The sequence below is a fragment of the Myodes glareolus genome, chromosome 7 (assembly GCF_982192425.1).
Source record: "Myodes glareolus chromosome 7, mMyoGla1.1, whole genome shotgun sequence".
Classification (NCBI taxonomy): domain Eukaryota; kingdom Metazoa; phylum Chordata; class Mammalia; order Rodentia; family Cricetidae; genus Myodes; species Myodes glareolus.
This window is the reverse complement of record NC_142032.1, coordinates 9,522,843-9,538,026: the sequence shown is the minus strand read 5'-3', so window position 1 is coordinate 9,538,026 and position 15,184 is coordinate 9,522,843. Positions and strand designations below refer to the sequence as shown.

Below are 15,184 nucleotides of genomic sequence, written 5' to 3'. Positions count from 1 at the left end.
AGATTCTAGAGGTACAGGTGAACCCCTTGGCAAGAGCAAGTTTGTACATGTCTTATTCTTATTAGAGGAGTTCTTAAAGATTGAGCAATTGTTTATTTTGATAGTTCAGCAATATATGGTAATACAGCTGCAAAGTAAACCAGTGAGGACAATAGCTGACAGGTTCTGTTGAATCATAAACCCTGAAACAATGATACTCAGTAGATATGGAAAACAAGAGTAAATTATAGAATGGTCAAATAAATGTATTGTAGATGACTTAGGTTACCAAACAATCCTGGAACTGTTCAGACCAGGACCCAACTTGTGCAATCTCTCAATTATCCTCAAACAGAAGTATGGGGAAAAGGAGGTATAATCTTTATTTTTATAGCAATATGTCCACTGAGGAGCAGGTGTTAGCTTGAATGCATTGTTTCCCTGTATGCTTCTGACCCTGTCAAGATGAATATTTTGCATGTCACCATAGAACCCTCATCTGGCGATGGATGGAGATGGAGGCGGAGAACCACGTTGGAACACTGGACCTAGCTCCCTAGGTCCAAATAAGAGGCAGAAGGAAAGAGAACGTGAGCAAAGAAGGCAAGGGCAGAGGAAACCTTCATCCGACGTTGGATGGCGATACAGATGAAGACCCATATTGGAACACCGAACTGAGCAATCCACGGTCCAAATGAGGAACAGAAAGATGAAGAAAATTAAAAAAGTAATCAGGACTGCGAGGGATGCGAGCACCCACTGATACAAGGGAACTGATATAATGAGAGTTCACCAAGGCCTGTTGGACTGGGACTGAACGAGGACGTGATCCAACCAGATTCTCTGAATGTGGCTGGCCCGGAGCCTTTTTGAAAAGCCATTGACAATGACACTGGTACTTGCTTCCTCTGCATATACTGGATTTTGGCGCTCCAGTCTGTTTGGACTCTCACCTTTCCTGGACCTGGAGGGAGGGGGGAGGAACTTGAACTTCCCACAGGGCAGGAAACCCTGACTGCTCTAGGGGATAGAGAGGGAGGAGGAGAGGGAGTGGGGAGAGTGGGAGGGTGTTGGGAGGAGGGGCTGAAATGGAAACTTTTATAATTTAATAAGAAAAAAAGAAAAAAAATAAAAGAAAAAAAAAAAAAGATGTCCCAGTACAACAGCAACAGTTTGGTTGCCTGTGACAATCTGGTTTGCTCTCAGCTCTCCAGCCCAGAGATCTTTAAAGAATAAGATCTTTAAAGAATACCCCAAATGTGGGATTTCTAGTGCAGCAGAGGTCCTGGTACTGGCGGATAGACACGTTGGACTTCCTGGTCTCTCCATTTGCAATTTTGTCTTCGAATAGTATGGACCTCGGGGGAAAAACATAAAGTTGAAATAGAATTTTAGTTTTATCTTTGTTGGAGTCAGAGAGAAAGTCAAAGGAATATGAAGAACTGAGAACAGCCTTACAATTACAAATTGCTTCAGAAATGGAAGGTCAGTTGTTATGGGAGTAACTTCCGCTGCCTCAACCAATAGTCGCTGAAATATGAGACCACAGTGCAGCGGGGAGCGACTTCCGCTCCGTCAGCCAATAGCTGCTGAAATACCAGCCCACTGGGGCGTGGTATATTTCTCTTTTAAAAAGAGAAGCAGATCCGGATCAGGCCGTCTTGGTTCCGGCTCTTGGTTCCGGTGCTTGGTCCCGGCTCCTGCTCCCGGCTCCTGCTCCTGGCTCCTGCTCCTGGCTCCTGCTCCAGCGACTAGGCTCCCTTCCTGATGGTTTATGGTGTATGTAAGTTTTACCCCCCAAAATAAATAACCCCTTAAAACATAACTGGTGTGGGATTGATTCGCCGATAGTCAGTGACTTAAGGCCTAAACTAAAAGGCCCCTCCCAGGTTCGTAGCACAGAAGTCCCTTTTCTTCCCCCATTCTGTCCTGAAAATACAGTGGCAGAGCAGAGGGAGGAGCACAAAAGCACTGACCCCTCTGAGACAGCCGTCACTTGCCTCTTCTTGAAGAGAGAGCACTCTTTACTCATAGTGACGGTGTTTGTGGGGATAGGCTGGAAGAAGCTGCTGCTTGACTGTCCCACAAGGCCTGATGGACCCCTGGCTGCTCCCTAAGAGAAAGATAAAGATACATCAGGAGCAAATTGTGATTTTTTTTTAAAAAAAGGCCTTCCTCTCAACCACTATTTTACCCTCATTTCTACACATGGTTTTAACAGTCTGTGTTAGCAGCTACCATCAAAGCAGGTAGAGTGCCTGCTGCTGTCATCTGTCATGAAGGGGCAGGCTCGACATTCATGCAAGACTATGGAGAAGTTTGTGTGCTAACTGGAGGCCTCTCAGGGAAAACAGACCCAGCCTCTCAAGCCATCCTAAGACACAAAGATAAGGAGGAGAATTCCTAAGAGGACAGAGAAACTATGGGAAGGAGATGTGCATCTCACTGAAGGGTGCTCACGGAGATAGAAAGCAGGTGTTTTGTTTCACTATGAAATCATATGCTTCCCACTCAAAAACTCAGCAGTAAGATACTCTGTCCTTAGGATTTTCTGTAGCTCTAAAAACTTTTCCCCCTGATAATTATATTTGACTGCATGTGGAGAAAATTTCAATATCTTATCTGGGAAAACAATGCTTAAAGACATATAATGCAAATGCAACTACCTCACAAGTTATTCTTGAGTAAGTTGGCCACAAAGTTCAGGTTCATTCCTATGTTGCTGCCTTTGTGCATCTCTCCGATCCTTATCTTTTACCACTACAGCAAGTTAAAGTTATGAGCCACATTTTTCCCAATAAAAATACTTGTAAGAAAAAAATTTATTTTCATTAGAACACAACCACACTATAACTTCAGAACTTTCAGAGGAAGAGCCAAATAATTACAACAGAAAGCACTTACACTCCACAGTTCTAAAACATTTATGCTCTCTCTCTCTCTCTCTCTCTCTCTCTCTCTCTCTCTCTCTCTCTCCATATGTGTGTGTGTGTGTGTGTGTGTGTGTGTGTTCCTATTTGCTATCTAGAATGACATTTGACAATGGATTAAGGGTTGTATTGAGGCAGAAGAAGGGGCTGGCACATCAGTCTTGAAGTTTATCATGACCCACATTCTCTGTAGAATAATTCCTTCATAATTACACTGAGCTTCTTTGACTTCAGTTCATGAATTGTACCCAAAACGCACTATCTAAGTGATAACTTTTTCTACTTTTAGCTTGTTTTTTAATAAAAGAAAATCATGGTTTTAAAACTGCCCTTTTTATTTAGGCACATATACAGGACTAGTAATTTCAGATATTCGAAGCTAGGCCTTTCTTTCTCTGCTATCCATCTTCAGTGCCTTCTTCAGTCTTGCTTCAGTGCCCCGTTCCTCCTACTCTACACCATGACTGAGATTTTGGCCTTACATTATGTAGTTTCACCCAGTTTCTCCTTAGGAGATGTGAGACTCCCTCAGTCAGACGGGTCAATGGCACACACTGTCCTGTCCTGTAGACTTGGAAGGCGTTATCAGGAGGGTGGAGAGAAGGAGCAGAAGACTGAAGAAGGTCAGAAGAGATGAAAGTGAAGGAGTAAAAACAGAATTAAAGAGAGGGGGTGCCCTTTCCGAATGATAATCCAGTTGTAGTGTTGCCATCTGACCTCCCAGGACATATCTAACTCTCTGGAAGAGGGAATCATATCTACACTATTTATCCACATTTTGCACTGGGGTAGTGGCACAGCACTGGCACTTGATTAATGAAAGCTGGGCAATGAGCAATGTTAGCAGAGCCAAGCTCCGCTATACACGAAGAAGGGCATATCTACCTTTAAATACATATTTTCCAAGCACTTATCACTGTTATATCTGCTTGTATGTTTTATGCTCAAAATAAATTTTAAGGTGGAATTTTAAACCTCTCTCAAAGGAGTGAAGCTCCTAAACTTAGCAGTGAAGAATGATTCAGAGAAGATGGTGAAGAAGCACTTTCTTTCTTCAGTAGGCTATTTATTTTAAAATAAATTATCATTTATAGGACTCTGACACTCTCAAAAGTAAGAAGTCCAGACAAAATTTAATTCCTTTACATTTGAGTCTAATCCCTTACCTTGCAATTCTTTCAGAGTTAAGAAAAAGCTCTTTTTTTGAGCTTTACTTTTTAAATGTTTTTAGGCATAAGGACTTTGAAAGAAAATACAGGTCTAGACATATTTGCTTGTAGTGTTTTGTGAGGCTAGAGCCTTAAACTCAGATTTTCCTCTTTTTTAGATTCCAGGGGCATACTAAAAGATTGTGTGTTCACCTTATAGTTAACTTCCTCAGAGTCTTTCACTCTGAGATGCCCCAGCAGAAAAACAGATCAGATATTGGAAAATGTCACATCTGTAAATCAGGAGGGCTAAAGATTCTCCCCACATACTCAGGGTCAGTGTCCAGTGGAGCTACTAGGTCTATCTGGGTGTGCTTGGTGAACACAAGTTATGAGAGAGAGAGAGAGAGAGAGAGAGAGAGAGAGAGAGAGAGAGAGAGAGAGAGCTATAAACAAATCCAGTTTGACCCTGACTTAACACTGTCACCTGGTTGTCACTTGCTTTCCTTTCCAAAGATAAAAATTTAAGCTGTTTACCAATGCTCCTGATTACAAACCAGTTTGTAGCCAAGGCAGACTGGTTCAGCATGCCTGTAATCCCAGTGGTTGCTAAATGACTCCAAGTATAATTACATACTGGAAAGGAGAGGTTCACTGACCAGGTGCTGTTCAACTCAGTGATGGGTTTTCTTCCTCCCAATAAGTTGTTCTGCTGAGTTAGTAAACCAGATCAAGCTAAATTGGAAAGTTATGACAGTAAATCTGTGGGGAGCAACTTCTGGGCAGGTTTTTTGGTCTCAGATGGATTTTGGAGAGACAGAGACAGGAATGGGGCTTTCCGGACAAAGCTGGTGTGAGTTGGAGGCTCCAACTGAGCATCCTGACGTTTTGAGCTATCTGGGCACAGGTTCAAATCAGGCTACTTTCTGGTGGCATAGAACAACATGGGGAGGGGGAATCAGGAGTCAGGGGGCTGATGCACAGCAGGAGGTTTGAGTAAAGAATTTGGTTGACCATTACCCAGGAAACCTTGCAAATCCATTCTTGGAGAAAGCACAGGAGGGAAGAAGCACCAAGAAAATAATAAGTAGTTGAGAATGGAGTTAGGGGGATTCCATAATAAGGTCAAGCCAGTCAAAAGGGGAGGATGCCCAGAATGAGGGAAAGGAAGCATGTTGGTTACAACACCTGAGGTTCTCCCCCAGTTTCTGGAGTGACTGGATCCGAGTCTCCACCAGCCCGGACTCCTGATGTAGCAGCAGCATTCTTTCCCCAGGAAGATGCAGGTGCCTACAAAACAGCTGGAACAGGTTTACCTCTTGTTGAGGCAAAGACTATGGCTTTTGGGTAAAAAGCATGAACATTTTTTTTTTCTGTGTCTAGAGAGCCTGACATATGTTTTAGTCCTATGAAATGCACTAAGTCTAACTTTGAAGACAACCAAAGGAAATTTAAAACCTTGCACTTGTGACTGAATAGTAGATAGTCAGTGCTCCATCAGTTTATTAGGGCTCCATTTTTCAATGCTAAAACTCTGAACTTTGGAAATCTTAGTGTCACAATAGCACGGCGTAATAGCTTTGTTCACCATCACTAGGGTATTACCAGTGAGCTGGGCCAGTGGTGATGTCATATAAAGTGACTCAGTTTTTAAAATGGCAGTCTGTGACATCCAGTGACAAGGGATATACACTGCATCTACTCCCTTTGATGACATTAGCAGTGATATTTTTGGAGCAGGCAGGTTTCACACAAATGGTGATCCATGTTTTCCTAGAGTGACCTTTAAAACTGGATGGGTGGTAGCGCATAAATTGGAGCACTTGAAATAATCAGTATATGTTCAGGACATTCTTTCTGATTATGCCTTTTAGATCAGGCTGTAGGATTTTTTTTTGCTTTAATTAAGTCGTGGCAGCATAGAAACAAGGCGCTTACAGATTCTTTGGAATCCAGATGGAATGATGAACTGGAAAGAAAGGGCTTTATCTCACAGATTGGCAGGCACATAATGTCGAAATGCAACACAGAATCTGGATGTGTCTTTGCTAAAGCAAGTAATAAATTGAAAAGTTTGTAAACATCCCATAAGGCCTATATTTGAGTCAATAAAATGGCACTGATGTCATCCTTTTATTTTTAAACAAATCTGAAGTCAATTTGTAAGATGATAATATTCAGCAATCTGACTGAACAGTGCTCAGAGTCCTCAGGATCTTTGTGCTCTTCTGGATATCTTAAAACATTTTGAAATAAAAATGAACCTTGAATATATTAAAGAATACTCATATGCTACTTTTTTTACACTTGATATTACCCAAAAGACTGAGAAGTGATATATGCTCCTTTTTTTCACATGCACAATAATAATAAACCCTATTCTTTCACATTAAGCATCATGGAACTTAATTTTTGTTGACCAAGGCATCATTTAATATAAAAGAAAGTCATGCATCTTTAATGTGGCCTTGAATCTCGCTGATTTGGCTGGTCCTCACATAGACAGCATCTTTTGGGGCTTGGTATTTCTTTTTTCTGGAAGAATGTTTGGCCAGTATCAAAAGACACATCATTGTTTCAATTTTCTAACTAGAAAATAACAGTAATCAAGATGACACAAAGGAGCAAAAAGTATGTTCCACATTAATAAAGGAACATATTATCTCTGCCCCTTCTCAGGACTAGGACATCCACTTCTAACTTGGATAACATTAAAAGGAGAATGTAATTCAAATTCAAACTTTTAAACTTTTCAAGCTTGTACCTTAAAGGTTAACCTATTTCAGAAATTTTGATTTTCTACTTAAATACAGAACTTTGATTAATTACTAAAGTACCCAGGAAGCTATTCAAATAGTATGAAATCATTCAGGTTTAAATTACAGGATTAATTTTCATAGTTATGATAAAAAGATGGGAGATGGAGTTAGGAAATAAAGACAATAGTCTCTCAAATCTAAATGGAAAGAATTTCTGATTCAATTATTTGATAAAGCTACTCCAAGAATGGTGTAAAATCATAACCTCTGATACAAAGGTAGAGCTGCCTGGCAACTGTAGATGATCTCACCCTAAATGTCATTATCATGGTTAGCATTTACAATGTTTGACTATTTCCCCAAGCAATTGAAAACTGAGAAGCAGATGGTAATGATGAAATGTGCACAACTTTGACTTTAAAATAAAAAGCTGAAGAGAAGTACAATGAAATAAAACAATATCTTTCGAAAAAGGGTTGTGGCAGTTGCCACTAGAAACAGGGAAAGGTACCAGCCTAGAAGAACTGAAAAGGGCTCTGACAGTTGCTACTGGAAACAGGGAAAGGTACCAGCTTGGTTAATCTAAAATGGGTTCTGGCAGTTGCCACTGGAAACAGGGAAAGGTACCAATCTAGTGAAACTGCATTTAACAAGAAGCAAGTTGAAATTAAATGTGTCTGTTTCTTATAGGTTCTCTGGACACTTGCCGTTTGAAAAGGGTGGGCAAGGGGAAGGTGAGTACAGTTTTCTCAACTAACAAATATATTTCCTAAGAACAGCAGTGACATAATTGAATTACAGAAACTCTTACATCTAATGGCCTCCTCCAATTCCATCGTACTTTTGATACTTGTTGACTTCACCCTTTCCATTTGTCACCTGTTTGCATCTAGCTAGGAAGCCTTTTCTCTACTCATTCCACATGCCTTTGTTTTGTTCTTTTCTGCTTTGAAGACAAGAGTGCACTACAATTTGTCAGTGTGGTAAGTCTTTTACTGGATCAAAACTGTAGCGGATTAGCTTCAGCACCTTCTGGAATGGTTTAGATGGGTTTCACTCTCTTGGTTTGCATAACCTTCTTTCTCCCGACTCTGCCAATGGTGAGCATCATTCTCCTTACAACACAGCTAGAGAAACATGGTGCTGCTGTCAAATTTCAAATTCTTGATAGTTGGATCCCAGACCCGAGTAGCACTGTATGCATTCATGCAGAGCAGTTGTGGGAAGGGGCAGTTCTGGACTTGGCCTCCATTTGAGAAAAAAAGGGTCAGTGAGAGAGTTTCCATGTTTAGAGGCAACTGCTTCACTTAAAAAGAGTTGTTGGTCATAAGGGACACACTAGAGAGGAAACTCAGAACTCTGGACCCTCATCAGTTTTGCAGTCCTCTGGGGCCATGCAAAGTCAGAAGTTGTTGTCCAGGATTCCAGGAATATTCAATGGGATGGGATAGGAAGGGGAATGGGAGTGGCTGGGTGAAGCATGAGACTAATTAGTCTTCTCAATAAGAAACATGGAGTCAGATATTGGAGTAAACGCTGAAAGATCAGAGAAGCAGAGCAGCAACCACCAAAGACTTTTTACCTCTCTGAATCCCCAGACTGAGAAGACCCAAGATCCCATCTCCTTGCCCTCATTATCACTTGGTCTCTCTGCCCAGCCTTAGCACTCTCTGTCTCCTGTCTGTATGCAATTTTAGACTTCTATGATTACCTAGTGGCTAACTTCACTCTCTGATCACCAGGCAAGTTTTCTTTGTGAGAATACAAGCACAATATAACACAACAGGAGAATCCTATTTTCTCTTTGCACTCAAACCACAAGAAGCCAGAAACTTTCATAGTGCTGTGTGTGTGTGTGTGTGTGTGTCTTCTCTATGTACTCAAATTACATGCTTAATTACCCATTCTAACAAACATATCAGAGATGCACGATGTGGGAAGACCTTCTGTTTATGTGTTGTTTTATTGGTTGATGTTTCAGCCAATGGCTTAACAGAGCAAAGCCAGGCAGGAAATCCAAGATATAGCGAGAAAGTAGGTGGAGTCAGAGAGACACCATGCAGCTGTCAAGGAGACAGACACCCAGAACATTTACCGACAAGCCACAGCCTTGTGGAGATACACAGATTACTATAAATGGGTTAATTTAAGATGCATGAGCTAGCTAGAAATCTGCCTGAATCATTGGCCAAGCAATGTTCCAATTAATGTAGTTTCTGTGTGATATTCAGCTCTGGGCAGCTGGAAAATGAATGAGCAGTCTCTGCCTACAATGCAAAGGTGTCCTTCTCCTCCACTGGGAGGGACAAGGCAAGATAGGAAGAAAGAAGAAAATATTAAACTCTGTGTGTAACTAAATAAAATTCTAATTTCTTGACAAGTCTAATAATTACAATAAATTATAATAAATCTATTTAAACAAACCATACTAAAATACAAATTAGAGTCACTAAGTAAGAAACTTTTTTGCTTCTTTTATATATTTATTTTCCCATTATTACTTGGGAATAATAACCTTCCTAAAGATGTAACATCTGTGCTTTTGATCGTGACATTCTGAAAATACAGTAATTAGTACTCATCTTAAATGAGTACTTAAAGCCTTTAGGCTGTTTCTGGGCTAAATTCACTGCAGCTGTGCAGTTTTTCTCTTGCCATTTTTCTTTTACCCATCATTTGGCTTTGACAGGTAACATAAAAGGAAACACCCATGACCCTTCCCTGTAGTAGGAGTGGCGGGCCGCGTTCCCACAGCCTGGATCCCGGGTAGTTTACACCCGAAATAATTACACGGAAACTGTATTCCTTTAAACACTGCCTGGCCCATTATATCTAGCCTCTTATTGGCTAACTCTTACATATTTATTCAACCCATTTCTAATAATCTGTATCTCAACATGAGGTTGTGGCTTACTGGGAAAGATTCAGCACGTCTGACCTGGCAGCTTCATGGCGGGCAGCTCTCTGCCTCTGCCTCACTCTGTTTCTCTCTCCCAGCATTCTGTTCTGTCTACTCCACCTATCTAAGCTGCTGTCCTATCAAAAGCCAAGGCAGTTTCTTTATTAACCAATGATAGTAACACATAGACAGATGACCCTCCTACGTCACTTCCCCATACAGGTAACCTTAGCAGGCTGAGCCTGTAAGAGAAGAGACATATTATGACTCCCAAGACTATGTGGCATCTTAGGATTTTGATGTTATGAGGAGACACTGTGACCACGAAAATTCTTATGAAGGAAAACATTTAATTGGGTCTGACTTAAAGTTCAGAGGTTGAGTCTATTATTGACATGGTGGGAAGCAATGGTGGCATGCAGGCAGACATGGTAGCAGAGAAGTAACTAAGAGGTTTACACCCAGATCGGCAAGCAGCAGAAAGAGAAAGTGTCCTACTGGGTGTGGCTTGAGTTTCTGAGATCTGCAGATACATCTTCAGTGACACACTTCCTCCACATAACCACACCTACTCCCAAAAGGCCACACCTACTCCCACAAGCCCATACCTCCTAATAGTGCCTCTCCTTATAAGCCTAAAAGGGTCATTTTTATTCAAATCACCACAGCAACAGAGGAAAGATGTTCTGCCTTGTTTTCTTGGACATTTTCACTGGATCCCACCCACATGGGACCATACTCCAACTCCAGGTGACAAGACAGTCACAGAAATGAGCCATCCCCAGGGAAGAGTCACAGTTATGAGGGAAGTTGCCTCATCTCTGGAAGGGAACAGAGCAGAGTTGCTTGCCTTGGGCAATGACATACTCCTGAGCAAAGGAAATGATTGTAACATTTTAAATTCCTGTTTGGAGGGAGAAGAATAGAGTAACAGAAAGCATACATCCAGTACATTCCGACCTGCCCAGAGTGTTACCAAAGTTGATGCAACAAAGAAGACAACATCTCTCCTTTAGCATTGAGTGCATGTGTGATAGAACAAGAAAGTGCAGAGGCTCCTCCCTTGTGTATTCTTGCTGAGACCATTTCAGGTTTTACTAAAATTTGATATTCTTGATGGAAAGCCCCATGGAAAATTACCCTACTCTAGTCTAGGACCCTAGGCCAAGATGCACAGCTAACAAACTTGTTAAACTGCTTGTTTGTGCAAACCTTCCCATGCAGTTGTTGAATCAGATAACAGAATGCAGTTTTTACCTTTAGAAAACACATTGGTCTAAATACTTGTGGCTACACTTAAGTCTTGAATACCAGTGTAGTCACAGCCATTGAGATAAAGGCATTCAACTGCCTAAAAATATTATCTGAGTGGTCATCGCTGGAGGCTTCCCTGTATGATAGGGAAATCCGAGAAAGGGCTTTGCTATCAGATAAGCTGAGGAGGTTCATAAGCACAGCTTTTACAGTTTACTAATATCTCGCTGTTGGACCCCAGGTCTGCATCTCAATGTGTGGTCTCTAGCTAGAAAAAAGAATCCAGAACTTTCTTCTCCCCACCCCAATTCATGATTTGTGTAGTAAAGCTGTTTTCCTAGCATAGGACCTATGTTCATCCTCCTCTTTGGATAATTTCTAAAGATTTTAAAGATTATTTGATAAAATATTAATCTCCATGCTCTGATAACTTCTTTCCTTATTTAGAATTAATGAGTGATATTTCTTCCAGGACAGAAAAACTATAAGGAAAAATCAAAATCTACAGAAATATTCATTCAAATAAAGGACCGAAAATGACAAGATTAAGAAAGCAAGAAGTCAATGACTTTGAAGACTAAGAAACAAAGTAGACTCTGAATATGTAAAAGTTAATTACCTGAACCATTCTGAACTCTACATAATATTGAATTGTTTCTCTAACATGTAATGTTTCCCTCATAAACCTGGTGAAGATATAACTGAACTTTTGTCTACAACAAAGATTAGACCTCTCACTTTCTCGAAAACACTGACCCCAAATATTCCTTTCAGAACAAGTAATCCAGATCAGTCTCATCCCAATTTACTAAAAGCTAAAGAATTTCTAATGTTTTCCTAGCTTTGATTTGAAGTAAGAGTAAATGAAAGGCATGTTAACTTGGCTTCACTTTTTATATTGCTGTAATTGATTTAGCTCGTTTCTACTACCTACTCACCTCTATCAATAAACAGAAGTGAAAATGTCACAGATTTTTTAAACCAACACTTTTGCCAATCATGTAAAAATAGGAACTCATCTAATTCATGTTTTTTTCTGATTTTCTTTTATAGAAAATGGATATTTTTCATATAATATGTTTTGAATATGCTTTTCCCTTCCTCAACTCCTCCAAATTCCTTCCCATGTCGCCATCCATTCAAACACACATCCTTTCTGTCTCTCCTTAGAAATAAATAGGCATCTAATGAATAATAATAACATACAATAAAATAAAATACAACAAAAGAAATAGACTAGAAAAGGACAAAATAAACAAATGAAAGAAAAAGAACCAATAAAAAAAACCACAAGAAACATACATGGATGCAGGCATACATACATTTACACACACACACACACACACACACACACGTGAACACACACATACTTACACATGCTTACATAGAAGAATCCCATAATAAGACAAAGCTGGAAGCCATAATATCACAAAGAACCTGTAAACTAAAATAAATAACTACAATGCTCCTAAGAAAAGCTAAGAAGCAAATAACCTCAAAAGATGCCACTGAGTTTGTTTAATGTTAGCCATTTACTGTTGGGCATGGAGTCTGACCATAAGAGTCATTTTATCCCCAATGAGACTCCATTGGAGAAACTAGTATTTCACTTTCATCCTTAGGAATGGAGGCTTGTGCCCACTTTTCTAGCCCTGTGCTTGCTGCCACAATCTGTGAGTTCGTAAGTGGGTCTGTCCTGCTGTTTAGAGTATCTTGTTTCCTTGGTGTACACCATTCACTCTGGTTCTTACGATCTGCCCTATCTCCTCTTACTCAGAGTTCCCTGATCCCTAAGCAGGGGGATGGAGGGATCTGATGGAAATTTTTCCATTTGGGAGAAAGTGTTCCAAAGGTTCTCACTCTCTCCATATTGTTTAGCAATGGATCTCAATATTTGTTCTCATCAACTGCAGGAGAAAGCCTCTCCAATGATGGATGAGCTTGGCAGTGATCTGTGAGTACAGATTAATGTTGTTAGGATTCATATTGCTATGTAATTTTTAGCAGAATAGTAGTATTTGGTTTTTTCTTTAGTTCCCAGCTTATCTGGTCACAATTTCTTGCACACCTGAGCAGTGCTGGCGATGGGTTCCATCTCATAAAAAGTCTTATAACCAGTCAGATGCAGGTTAGTTAGTCCTGCAAGCTTTTTTTTCCACCTAGCACTTCCTGCAGGGAGGTCATCGTTATAGATTCAAGGTTTTGTTCCTAGGTTTGTGTTTTCTTTTCTCCTTTGATAACATATATAGTACCTTCAGTATCATGAACAGTAGACGCAAATACTCTAGATAGGCACCAACTTGACTTCTTCATGTTCAATAGGTTCTGTAGCTCATCTTCAGCAATGGGTCCTTGCGTTCAGTTTGTGGACAGTAACTAATAGCATTGGCAATAACCTAGTTTGTTTAGACATTACCATGGCACCACTTATGCCAACAAATAGATTAGATGTAACTCAGCTCTATAACCAGAGGCTTTATTTACTGATGGGAGATGTCTAGTTAGGACCCTGTTCTTCCTATTGTTATTTGGTGATTCCATTTAGATCATGTACACACACACACACACACACACACACACACACACACATATATATATATATATATCAGGAAACATCTTCAGTATTATATATCTATAATTGGGATCTCCCAAGTGACCCTTAGTTTTAGCTGTACCTCTCTGTATTTCCTCCATCCACCATCGCTTACCTTCCATTCTCTGTTTTAATATATGAACTCATTAAATTTTGAGAGACCACATGAATAAAAGTAAAGTCAATAATTATTATGATATTAATAATTATTAATTGATATGAGCTAGGATATGGATATAGCAATGTAACCCTAAGTCTGCCGATTATGCATGAGAAAATATATCTTAAAATTTTTGATATTTCACCATCAGTAGCAAAATCACCATTGCTCAATATCCTATGTTTTCAAAATGAAAAGCTATAACAGCTGTACCTTTCTTTCTATACATTGCACTCTGGTCTTCTTTACTCACACACAATTCCTTTTCTACTAGAAGGCCTTCAATATGGAGTATATTATCTTGGGAGAACTGAACAAAAATATGTTGGATAAAATTAAGAGAACAAGCTTATATCTTGAAATACCCAATGCTAGTCAATGTATGAATTAAAGAGATTCATTTGATTCACAGTTCTTAGAGATTGGGAACATAAATCTGCTAAGCCTTAATGAAGACTTTCTACTCTAGCAAGTCAAAATGGGTGGCACGGCAGAAATGAGCAAAAGGAGAAACCACATGGTGAAAAGAAAAATCGAGATTCAGGGAAGGTGACAAGTTCACTTGTATCAGCCATGTCTTACAAGAGCTAGAATGAACTCCCTTAAGAAAACCACCATTTTATTCTGATAGTGAAGCCCTATAACCAAAGTGCTATCTTCTATCAGACCACAACCCCTAGAACTTCTACCACCTTAGTATCCTGTAGCTCATTCAAAACCACTAACAGCTTGACCCTGGGCACACATTCAAATCACGTCAAAAGCACAGCAAATCACACTTTTTGCCTTTAAAACATTAGCAATTTACTTTTCTTAACATGTACTTACATAGTTATTTCATTATACAATGACTTTGGTACAATAACTTTATGCTTTATTACTACCAGGTAAGAGTTACTGGTCACTTATTATTTCCAGATACTAATATGTATTTTGAAGACATTTTAATTACCTTTTCAAATGTTGGAAATATATTCTGATTGTGATTTTCCCTCCCCCAGGTTTTCTCAAATTCTCCCCACCTACCCTTCCATCTAAATCAATACTCATTCTTTGTTAATAACTTTTATATGATATCTTCAGTTATAAAAATTTTTTGAAAGGAGAAAAAATGTGTATCAACTTCTTTTTGTAGTGAAAGAACAACAAAATAAATACCTGTTCATTCATTTTGTAAGCCCAGAGTGTGGGCAACAGGTAATCTCATGTTCCCTTCCTTCTATTATGCTATATTGTTGGGTGGTAGATAATTTTCCTTTCATCTTACCTTCAAGCATACAATAGGTTGTATAATAAGAATGATGTTTTTATAAAAATTTACAAAATACTCAGTTGATAATGACTAAGAGATCATATCGTACATTACAGACAATTTCAAATATAACCATTGGAAAGTAAAAAGAAAGTGGTACTTAGTGTGCTTGAATTATGCCAAAGAAATTGTAGCTTTCTTATGAGTACT

General features: G+C 39.5%; 1 long non-coding RNA gene across 1 annotated transcript; it reads left to right on the top strand.

The window, feature by feature from the left end:
* The first annotated feature begins 1,638 nt into the window (after nucleotides 1-1,638).
* LOC146893678 (uncharacterized) lies at nucleotides 1,639-13,295 on the top strand. The gene is made up of 3 exons (XR_015738240.1): nucleotides 1,639-1,762; nucleotides 7,507-7,550; nucleotides 11,442-13,295. It is a non-coding gene; the product is annotated as an uncharacterized LOC146893678 (long non-coding RNA).
* The last annotated feature ends 1,889 nt before the right edge of the window (nucleotides 13,296-15,184 follow it).